We start from the raw sequence: 10285 nt of genomic DNA, 5'->3' as shown, positions 1-10285 counted from the left end.
TGATGTGGAAGCATAAGCCAAATAAACCTTCTCCTGCCCGAGTTGTTTTGATCACCACGGTGTTTCATCGCAGCAGTAGTAATCTTAACTAAGCCACCATCTCTTTGGAGGAAGCAGCCTTTAAAGATTCAAATGGCTTCAATGTAATCTGGTACTCAGCTAGAAGGGAAAGCCAGGGTCCTCCCTCAACCAGTGACCTGAAACAAAAGGAGGCAAGGCCTTTGGTAAGAGCGAGAAGTGGGGTCCTTTTCCAGCCGGAGGCGAAGCCTTTCCGGAGATGTTGTCTATGACTTGGGCTGGCTGGGCCAATTCAGTTTGGTATGTGGAGAACTACATGGTTGCCTCCATGTAGGTTGCAGTTCTGAGAGTCACTCATGAGCTCCAGACTTAAAGGTTAATGAGATAAAACCATCTATAAATCAGGGTGATGGCTGACACAGGAAGGCCCCCAGCTCCTGCCCCACTGCACTAACACCATAATTGCTCTATTTCAGGCTGTCCAGATGATTACATTTGATTGCATACCCCTGTATGTGAACAAGTGTATAATCATAAAATGTGCACTTAAATTATAAGCTACCTTGCTCAAGGCTTCTTTCTAAATTTAGTTATTCGATGCCAAGGAGAAAAGGGGCCAATCATATATTAACCAAATTAATCATCTCAGAATGAACTGATTTGGGGAAAGATTTAGAAGTGAATTTTCCCACACAGGACAGAATTCTATATGTTACATTCAACATATATGTTCTAGGTGCTGCTGAGATGGCTTAGGGGGTAAAGCACTTACTGCTCTTGCTCAAGGAGCTATATCTGAATGCCTATTAATAATAGTAATAATAATAATAATAATTCCAGGCATGGTAGTACATATCTGGACCCCTAGCACTGGGCATGGGAAGATACAATAGATCCTAGGAACTTACTGGTCAGCCAAATTCTTTGTACCTCCACAGCTTATTTTCTTTTCAATGAAAGTCAGAAGATAGCATTATGAAGTTTATTCTCTCCTTCTACCTGTATCTAGGCCCCAGAGATTGAATTTAAGGGATTGCTACACTATTGTGGCAAGTGCCCTTTACCCACTGATCCATCATGCCCCATATATATATATATATATATATATATATATATATATATATATATATACATATATGTATATACACACACATACATACATATATGTATATACACACACATACATACATATATATGTATACACAGACACACACACACACACGCATGCACGCACATCTAAGACACACTGGACTGAGACATCACCCCAGCTGCACGTGTGTGTGTGTGTGTGTATGTTTGTATGTGTAATGGAAAAGGGAAAATGACACATAGCTCATTTCTAATGGCTAGATGTGGCCTTAAACAGAAAGTGCATTCCCCAGGGTGTGTTTTGAAGCCTTTGGCACGACAGAAGACATTTTTGGATCTGACACATTCTGACCCCTCTGGCTGGATCCATTTCCCCCTGGAAGAACTCCTGAGAAGCATGATCTAGTGGGAGCAGGTCCTCCAATCAGCCTGTCCCTTCTGAACACCCCACTGCGTGTGTTCCCAGCAGACATGGCTTCAAGTTAATGAAGTTGTGAATGAATGCAGGTGAATCCTAACGGAGAAATTTAGAGGATCAGAGGGTGAGCCCCATTTCAGTAAGAAAGACAGCAAGAGGAGGAAGCTGAGACCTTTCAGAGAGCGGAGTCTTAGCAGCTGCAGCCCAGGACAGCCCAACCCTGCTGGCCTTGCCTCTGTCCTCAAAGAACAACAGCAGCTTTGCTTGGCCTGTTGCATCAGCTGCTACACTCCGCCCTTCCCTTCCCCACCCCAGGAAGTGGTAAGGAGAGTTAAGTAACAGCCTGTGAGGCAACCACTCGGGGCAGCTGGAAATCTGGGGGAGGCTGTCTCTCTCCTTCCAGCCAGGCTCCACCCAACAGTCTCTCTTTAGATTCAAATCCATGGAAAAAGAAGTGCTCAGCTGCCAGAGTCCTCCCCACTCTCCTGACGTTGCTTCATCCCTGGTACCCACATGGTAGAGAAAGAAAATAGATTCCTGCAAGTCGTCCTCTAGCCTCCACATGTAGGCCTGTGACATCTGGGGATGATGTGCAAGCATGCACGTGCACGCGCGCGCACACACACACACACACACACACACACAAAACAAATAAATAAATGTTAAAAATATTTTAAAAGGCTTTTTAGGACTAGAGAGATGGCGCAGTAGTTAACAGTGCTTACTACTCTTGCAAGACCCTGGTTTGCTTCCAACACCTCATCAGGTAGCTCACAACTCCAGTTCTGGAAGAGGCCAGAAGAGGGAGTCACATCTCCTAGAGCTGGAGTTACAGACCCTTGTGAACTGCCATGTGGGTGCTAGGAATTGAACCCAGGTCCTATGGAAGAGCAGTCAGTAAGTATACTTAACCGCTGAGCCATCATCCCAGCCCCATGTAACCCTGCTGTCCTGGAACTCAGAGATCCCCCTGTCTCTGATTCCTCAATGCTGGCACTAAAGGCATGTCCCCCACAACTTTTTCTTAATTAAAAGAAAAAGAACCTATGACAATATACTAAACTCAAAGGCTATATTAGCTATCATTACACACAAATTCTCTATTTTTAAATTATTATTATTGTTATTATCATGAAGATGTTTGCTGAGATAGGGTCTCACTCTGTAAACAAGACTAGCCCTGATCACACAGTGATCCTCCTGCCTCAGCCTATTAAGTGCTGGGTTACAGATGTTCTCTACCATACCCAGTTCATGTCTTTTACTGATATGCATTGCTGTTAGTCAGGTTCTAGAAGGCTTGAAGGCCAAGGATGGGCTCCTCCCTCATCATCAGCATCTTGTAAAGTGTGGGACCAAAGCTGCAGGACTTAGATTACAGGTTAGAAGAGCAGGCCCGGGTGGAGCCATGACATTCTGAAACTGTCCAAACGATCATATGATTACTATCTAGCTAGAGGTTTTCTGGTAAAGAGCAAAGGCACACTAATTGTCCCTTCGGAGCTAATCCAATTGAGCCTGTCAAACACCTAGATAAGGAAATGCCCTTAGGAAGCTGTCTGTTCCAGAAACTTTAAGAAAGAGCATAAAGCCAACCTAAAATGTAGGTTGAAATACTGGTCTCTCTGGGCATTGTCCAGCTCGCCCCCTCAGTGTTTCCCTCAACAATGGTCTCTCAGCCCCCTCTCACCTTCCCCGTGCTAGATTCTATCTTCTAGGTTGAGGTTTGTGCTGCTTGTCTGATGTTTTTTAGTTATGTTTGCGGGCATGCTCGTGCTTGTCACAGGCTCGTATGGGACTAGAGGACAACTTTACGGAATCATTTCTCTCTGTGTTAATAGGGATTCCAGAGATTTGAACTCACATTGCTAGGCTTGGGTTGCAAACATATTCACCTGATGAGACATTTACCTACCAGCCCATTTTCTGAATTCTTCCTACATAGATCACCAGACCCAGGGAGCTGAGGGGATCCCAGAGTGAGATCTGAGTTAGAGTCCTAGCTGGTATTCTGTGGAAGGGTGGCCACCTTCCCTGGGTCACTTGCTCCTAAGAAATGTAGCCTCGGGTTGTGTAGACACAGGTGAGCAAGTCCTGATCAGGATGGGCTTTGGCTCCCTGTTTTCTGAGGTCCTTGTTTAAGAACTACTTCTTGCCGGGTGGAGCATGACTTTAATCCCAGCACTCGGGAGGCAGAGGCCAACAGATCTCTGAGTTCCAGGCAGGCAAGAACTACTTCTTTCACCTGTGAGATCAAGGGCTACCGATGCCACCTCGAAAACTGTGTTTGAACTTTTCCTACAATCTGGGAAACTTGGGCTGCAAGCTCATGGATTAGACAGAGATGCGCAGCACTTGCAGTTCTGTTGAAGGTCATACTCGATTCGAGCCCCTTCTGAGAGCTGAGAGCCCCTCCAGACTTGAGTGCTCAACCAGGTTCTCTTGCTGGTGATCCAATTTCTTCTAACCCCCTTTCTGACTCTGCTCTATGCATTTGGGGTTTGGGGAAGGAGATGGCTTTTTGAGACAGAGTCTATATATCCTAGGTTTGTCTGGAACTCATCGTTTCCTGTGTGCTGAAGCTCCCCAGCACCAGAACCCACTGTGCCACCTCACTCTGCCCCTCGCTCTACCTTTACGATGCATTCCTTCTTAAGTGTTCCTAATTGTCTCAGAGGGACAGGAAGCATCCTTCCTTCCTTTTAGGCAAGTAGACCTGAGGCTTCAAGCTGTTGGCTGAATGCTAGATTTCCTCAGCGCCCTGTAGACACAGTCCTACCCACTGTGGGGTTGGCTCCAGGGCTCATGTGAAGCCAGTAGGAGAGTACCTCGATGTGTCAATGTGTCCCCACTAGTCACAAGCCCCTGTAGAGCTGTGCCACCCTGGCACCCCCAACCCTTCTCAAAGGAACAGTAAGTAAAAGAGGACATGCGAATTAGGCAAGCCAGTGCTGCAGAACAAGGAAAGTGCAGGAGCTCAGAAAAACCAGAAGGAGGTGGCCCTGTGAGCAGGAGCAGCAGGCAGACTGGGAGGGTGACTGGAGCTGGCTCAGCAAGGGGCCCAAAGCAGTGGACAGAGATCCAGACCAATGTGACCAAATCATCTTCCACGTTGTGTAACAAAGTCATATGTGTCAACTAGAACAAAGTCATACGTGTCAACTAGAACACAGTCATGTGTAAATTGGAACACAGTCATAAATGTGTCGCCTAGAACACACCTGTGTCAACTAGAATACAGTCATGTGTGTCAACTAGAGCACAATTATATGCGTCAACTCAAAAGTTTCCTTTTTTCACATCCTGCCCCCAACGAAGAAGGTAAAAAAGATGGCTGCCCACAAGATTTGACATTTTCAGCTGTTTCCAAGAATGGAAAAGATCCATAAAAAGGAGTAGTCAGAAGCAGGGTGTGGTAGCCACACCTTTAATCCCAGCATGTGAGGCAAAGGCAAGTGGATCTCTGAGAGTTTGAAGTCAATCTTGTCTAAATAAGGAATTCCAGGCCAGCCAAAGCTGCATCGTGAAACCCTGTCTCAAAAACAAGCAAGCAAGCAAGCAAGCAAACAAGCATAGTCGTGGGCTGCAGGCAGAGGTGGCTGCTTCTGCAGCGAACTGAGGTCCGTTTCCTAGGATCCACAGCAGGCCACGCACACTTGCCTGTGACTCCAGTTCAAGGCTCCAGCTCCCTCTTCTGGCCTCCAAGAGCACCTGCACACATGTGGCACACATCTGACAGACAGGCACACACATACTCAGGAATAAAAATAAATTTTAAAAACAATTTTAAATGAGCGGTCACGTGCTGAGCATGGTGGCTCCTACCAGTAATCCAAACACTCGAGAGGGCTGATACAGCAGAGGAGGAACATCAAGAGTCTGAGGCCATCCTGGTCTACATCCTGGTGTGAGACCTTTTCACAGCATAGATAAGCAAACGCTAGCCTTCTATCCTAAGTCTATCCCTTGGCACAGGCGGCAGCACACTCTTCTTAAGGGAGAGCTGAACAACCCAATGGAAGGAGGGAATGAGAGCTGAGAAGACTCAGCAGGAACCCTCACTTTGCAGATGGAAAAACTAAGGACCAGGTCAGTTGGTTAACCAAGGATGCGCGTGACATCACTGAGACAATGCTGCCCACAGGCTGGAGCAGCTCAGAATTCAAGCTTCTGGTCCTCCATCCTGTTTCACAGATTCCCTTTCCCACTGCCAGACTGTTGTGCTTACTGCTAAAAGTTTGTCCTGGAGCGCCCTCCCCTGGTTCTCAGCAAGCCATTAGGGCGGCTGTGGTATAAACCATAGCTCTCCATCTTGAGCCTGCCACACAATCACCTGTGGGTTTGGTTTAAAAAGACTGTTGGGCACCACTCCAGGAGTTTTCAAGATCTGGGATGGCATCTCAAATTCTTTCTTTTTTTTCTTCTGGGTCTTGGAGACAGGGTCTGGCTATGTAGCTCAGGCTGGCCTCCACCTCACAGCAGTCCCTCACCTCCTGAGGCTAGAATTACTGTTATGTACCCAGACTCAGCTTTGGGAGGTGGGGGTTGAAACAGGGTTTCTCTGAGTGGCCCTGGCTGTCCTGGAATCGCTCTGTATACCAGAATGGCCTTGAACTTACAGAAATCTGCCTGCCTTTGCCTCCCGAGTGCTAGGAATAAAGGCGTGCGCCACCACTGCCCAGCTTCCAACTCAGCTTTTAAAAAGCATCTTGGTGTCTGGGAACGTATATAACTTAGTAAAGTGTTTGCCCAGCATGCGTGAGACCCTGAATTCAATCCATAGTACTGAGTAATCTAGACACAGTGTGAGCCCAGCACTCAGGAAGTGTTGACGGGGGAATCTAGGTTCTAGGCCATTCTCAGCTACAGAATGAATTTTAGGCCAGTCCATGTTATGTAAGACTTTATTGCTACTATGCTTCACAGACTGTGGTAGCATCTCTGGTATCAACGAAAGAGAACATTAATCTTGGAGCCAGAACTTTGGGGTTCAAGGTCCAGAGTTGGAGAGAGAGAAGAGGGAGAGAGAGAGAGTTAATATATAAGTCAGATGTCACCAGGAGCCAAGGAACATTCATGCTGATGGAACAGTCTCTTAAACGGAATAGTGTTTATCCTTCCATAATATTACTTGAAAACACATCAGGGCTCGGCTTGCAAAGTTGCCTGGCACAGTCTCAGCCCTAGAGGAGCAGCTAGGAAGCGATAAGCATGCGAATCCTAATAATTACCCTAACAGGTCAGAAGCCAGGAAAGGAACCCGGAGCCTCCGAGTGCAGAGCACCCAGCCTGGTCCGGGGAGTCGAGCCAGGCTGTGAAGAGCACCTGAGGGTTTTAAGTCGCATTTTGAGGGACTTTAAGGGTTCTTAAAAAGTGGGGAGCTGGAGAGACGGCTCAGGAGTTCGGCTATGAGCGTTGAGTCCTAGCACCTACATGATAGCTCACAACCACCTGTAACTCCAGCTCAGAGGGATCAGAAGCCCACTTCTTGCCTCTGTTGGCATCAGGCATGCACGCATGTGGTGCACAGATACACATGCAGCCAAACCATTCACACACATCAAATTAAAATTAAATGTTTAAAATGATGTACCAAAACAGACAGTATATGCAAGAGTCACAGAGGCACGGGAATTAGAGCCAGTCCAGGATAATAGCAGGTAGTTCTAAGTGACCAGAGTTCCTTGGGTATGGGAAGAGAATTGAAGTCTGGGGCAAGGTTCACAGAAACCTGGAGTTTGGCCTGATTGTGAGTCTGGTGGGAAGCCACTGGAAGACACCCAACACTTCACTAGAGAATTCCTTGGAAAACAATCCCTAATGACTCCCCTAAAGAGCTCCTCTCTGCCCCTTGCCTGAGAACTTCCGCTGCCTGGAAACCCAGCCCAGAGCCAGGTGGTGGCCCCAGGGAACAAGCTTCCCTAAAAGGGAGCACCCCAGCTTCTTCCTTCCCGGCATCTGAGGCGCGCGGCACTTTCCCTGGAGGTTTTCTCATTCCCTCCCCCGAAGGGTGTGGATCATTCAAGAACAAAAGGGTGTTATCAGTAGCTGAGAGGTTCTGCGAGCCGGAAGGACTTGTGGGCACAGCGGGGGTGGGAGGCTGGGTTCCCCCACCGCTGATGCAATGCAGGAAGAGGCAAGTGGAAACCCACACCTGAAGAGCAGCCTGGGCCCGCTGACAGGTACAGAGTTCTGAGGCTTGAAGGGATCTGAGAACTCGCCATCCCAGGTGCCCCTGATCCTGCCTGCAGCTAGCTGATACCTGGCCCTCAGTCCCCACATACGATTCCAAGAAGGAAGATCCCAGTGCTAGGGAAACCGAATTCTGTTGACCTTGCGCCTCCTACTGAAATGTTCCCATAAAGCCTTCCAGCCTGGCCGTGGCCTCCTTTTCAGACTTAGCTTTCGAGATAGATTTATAATGAATGGGAAGTGCAGAAAGTGGCCTCTGCTGTTTCTGAAATAGCTGATGCAAACACAGGGGACAGACTAGTCATAAGACGCAGGAGTGTGGGTTTTTAGTCTGCTTTCTCTGCCTTCTATGGAGGTGGTAGTAGTGTGTGTTTTTCTGGAAACAACCCCCTTGTTTTTAGGAAAAAAATATTTTAATAGGTCTTTGGGTTATACAAGGACAAACCCAGAGCGTCCTCTTCTGGGAAAGAAACAATGTAAGTGAGACAATGGGAAATTTAGATTTGGGGCTAAATTAGCAGAGGAAGAGGATGCTTTAGGCTTTTAATGCCAAGCTTCAGGCCGGGACCCTGTCTATACTGGGAACCAGCAGGAGAAGCCCTACCTGCTTGCTGGAGGGGGCTCGGCCAGTGGATGACTGGAACCCAGAGAAGGGCCGTGCTGGGATGCTCCTGATTGGTAACTGAAGTTGCTGAGCCCAAAGGCAGGCCTTTAAGCAGCCCATCAATGCTGCTGGCCCCCGACCCTTTGCTGATGGCATGGCTACCAAGAATTTCTAAGTCTATCCGAGAACCACTGAGCTCTCTCTAGAAGACTACAAAATCAGGTCACTGTAAAATGCTCACTGCAGCTCCTCTGGACTACCACTTGGAGGGAGTCCCTCCAGATCAGCAGAGACTCTCCACTACTTTGTGAGGGGTGTGGGCAACACCAGCCAAGCCTCTTAAGTCTAACACTCTCTTTTTAACTGCTCTTTTCATTTATTTAACTTTATTTTATATGCATTGGTGTGAGGTTGTCAGGTTCCCTGGATCTGGAGTTACAGACACTTGTGAGCTGCCATGTGGTTGCTAGGAATTGAACCCAGGTCCTCTGGAAAAGCAGCTAGTGTTCTTATTTGTTGAGCCATCTCTCCAGCCCCTGAACTGCTTTTTAAAAAAATCTATATATTTTGAATCAAGCTTTTACTATGTAGCCCAGCTTGGCCTTGAACCCATGAATTCCCCAGCCTCAGTTTCTACAGAGAACTGGGTGTAAAAGGGGTTGTTTTTGTGAGTTCTTTGCTTTTGTTGTGATTGCTGTCTTGTTTTTTGTTTTTCGAGACATAACCCAGGCCAGCCTCAAGCTCACCCTTACTTGGTTCAGCTTGCAGTACTTCATCTGGTTTGTACAGTACTAAGGATGGAAACCAGGTTTCGTGCACACCGGGCAAGCAACTGTGCCAACTGTGCCACATCTCCACTCAAGGGAGAACACTTTCTTTTAGAGAAGTGGTAACAGGAAACCAGATCTGCAGGGACCGGAGTGCAGATCCTGACAGACTGGCTGGCTTTCAGACGAGATGGGACGGACATCTGAGGGGCAAAGCGTTTCTGTCTCAGTATGAATTAGTATAAAGCTCACGCTAGTTTTATGGGCTGGTGAGGTGGCTCAGCAGGTAAAAATACTTGACACAAAACCTGACAGCCTGAGTAATTCCTGGAACCCACAGAGTAGGGGAGAACCAACTCCTACAACGTTTCCTCTGACCTCCACATTTGTGCACACACACACTAAACAAACAAATAAAATAAAATGTAAATTTAAAAAGTACAATAATATTATTTTATAGTAATGTTATAAGCATAATATATACTAGGAAATATTACTTGGTATTAAGCATCTTTAAAGTAATATTTATAATATCAAAATCTGTTTTGATATAAATAAACACTTTATACAAAATATACAAATAATATATAAGTGAATAAAATCCACAGAGCTCATCCTAAGTGAATCAATATCACTTTTGGCAAACACTGACTTCAGGTTCTACTGTATACATAGAATGAAGCAAGTAAATAAACAGATGCTAACATTTATCCATACTTATTTTCAATCTTGATAAAAAATACAGTTCTTTTCTAAAACTTGAAGCAACAGTGCCAGAGACAAGTCTCACTGGTCCAGACTGGGCCATGCAGGTCTGTCTGAGGCTCTGTCAGGTCTGAGTTATATACTCTACCTGATTCTAATCTCCTGACTGAAGGATATGGAGAAGTGCCCCCTCCACACACACACACAGAAAATCAGTGTGTTGATACCAAAGACTCAGTAGCCTGTCTGTGCTGGGCAGTAAAGATGCATACACTCCACTTCAGGGCTGTCACTGTGAGTTGTACATATTAATCAGGGGTATGGTAAACCATTAGCTAAGATCCTCCTGCAAGCCTACCATGTGGGAAGCAGAAACAGAAGCAGGAGAATGAATTCCAGTTTGAGGCCAACCTGGTCTACAGGGAATGCCAGACTGGCCAGGGGTACATAGTGTGAGCCTGTCTCAACAACAACAAAAAAGAATCAACTCAC

This window comes from Mus caroli, unplaced genomic scaffold (assembly GCF_978045245.1).
Source record: "Mus caroli unplaced genomic scaffold, Mus_caroli_1 scaffold_4, whole genome shotgun sequence".
NCBI classification, from domain to species: domain Eukaryota; kingdom Metazoa; phylum Chordata; class Mammalia; order Rodentia; family Muridae; genus Mus; species Mus caroli.
Note: the sequence above shows the minus strand (reverse complement) of the source record.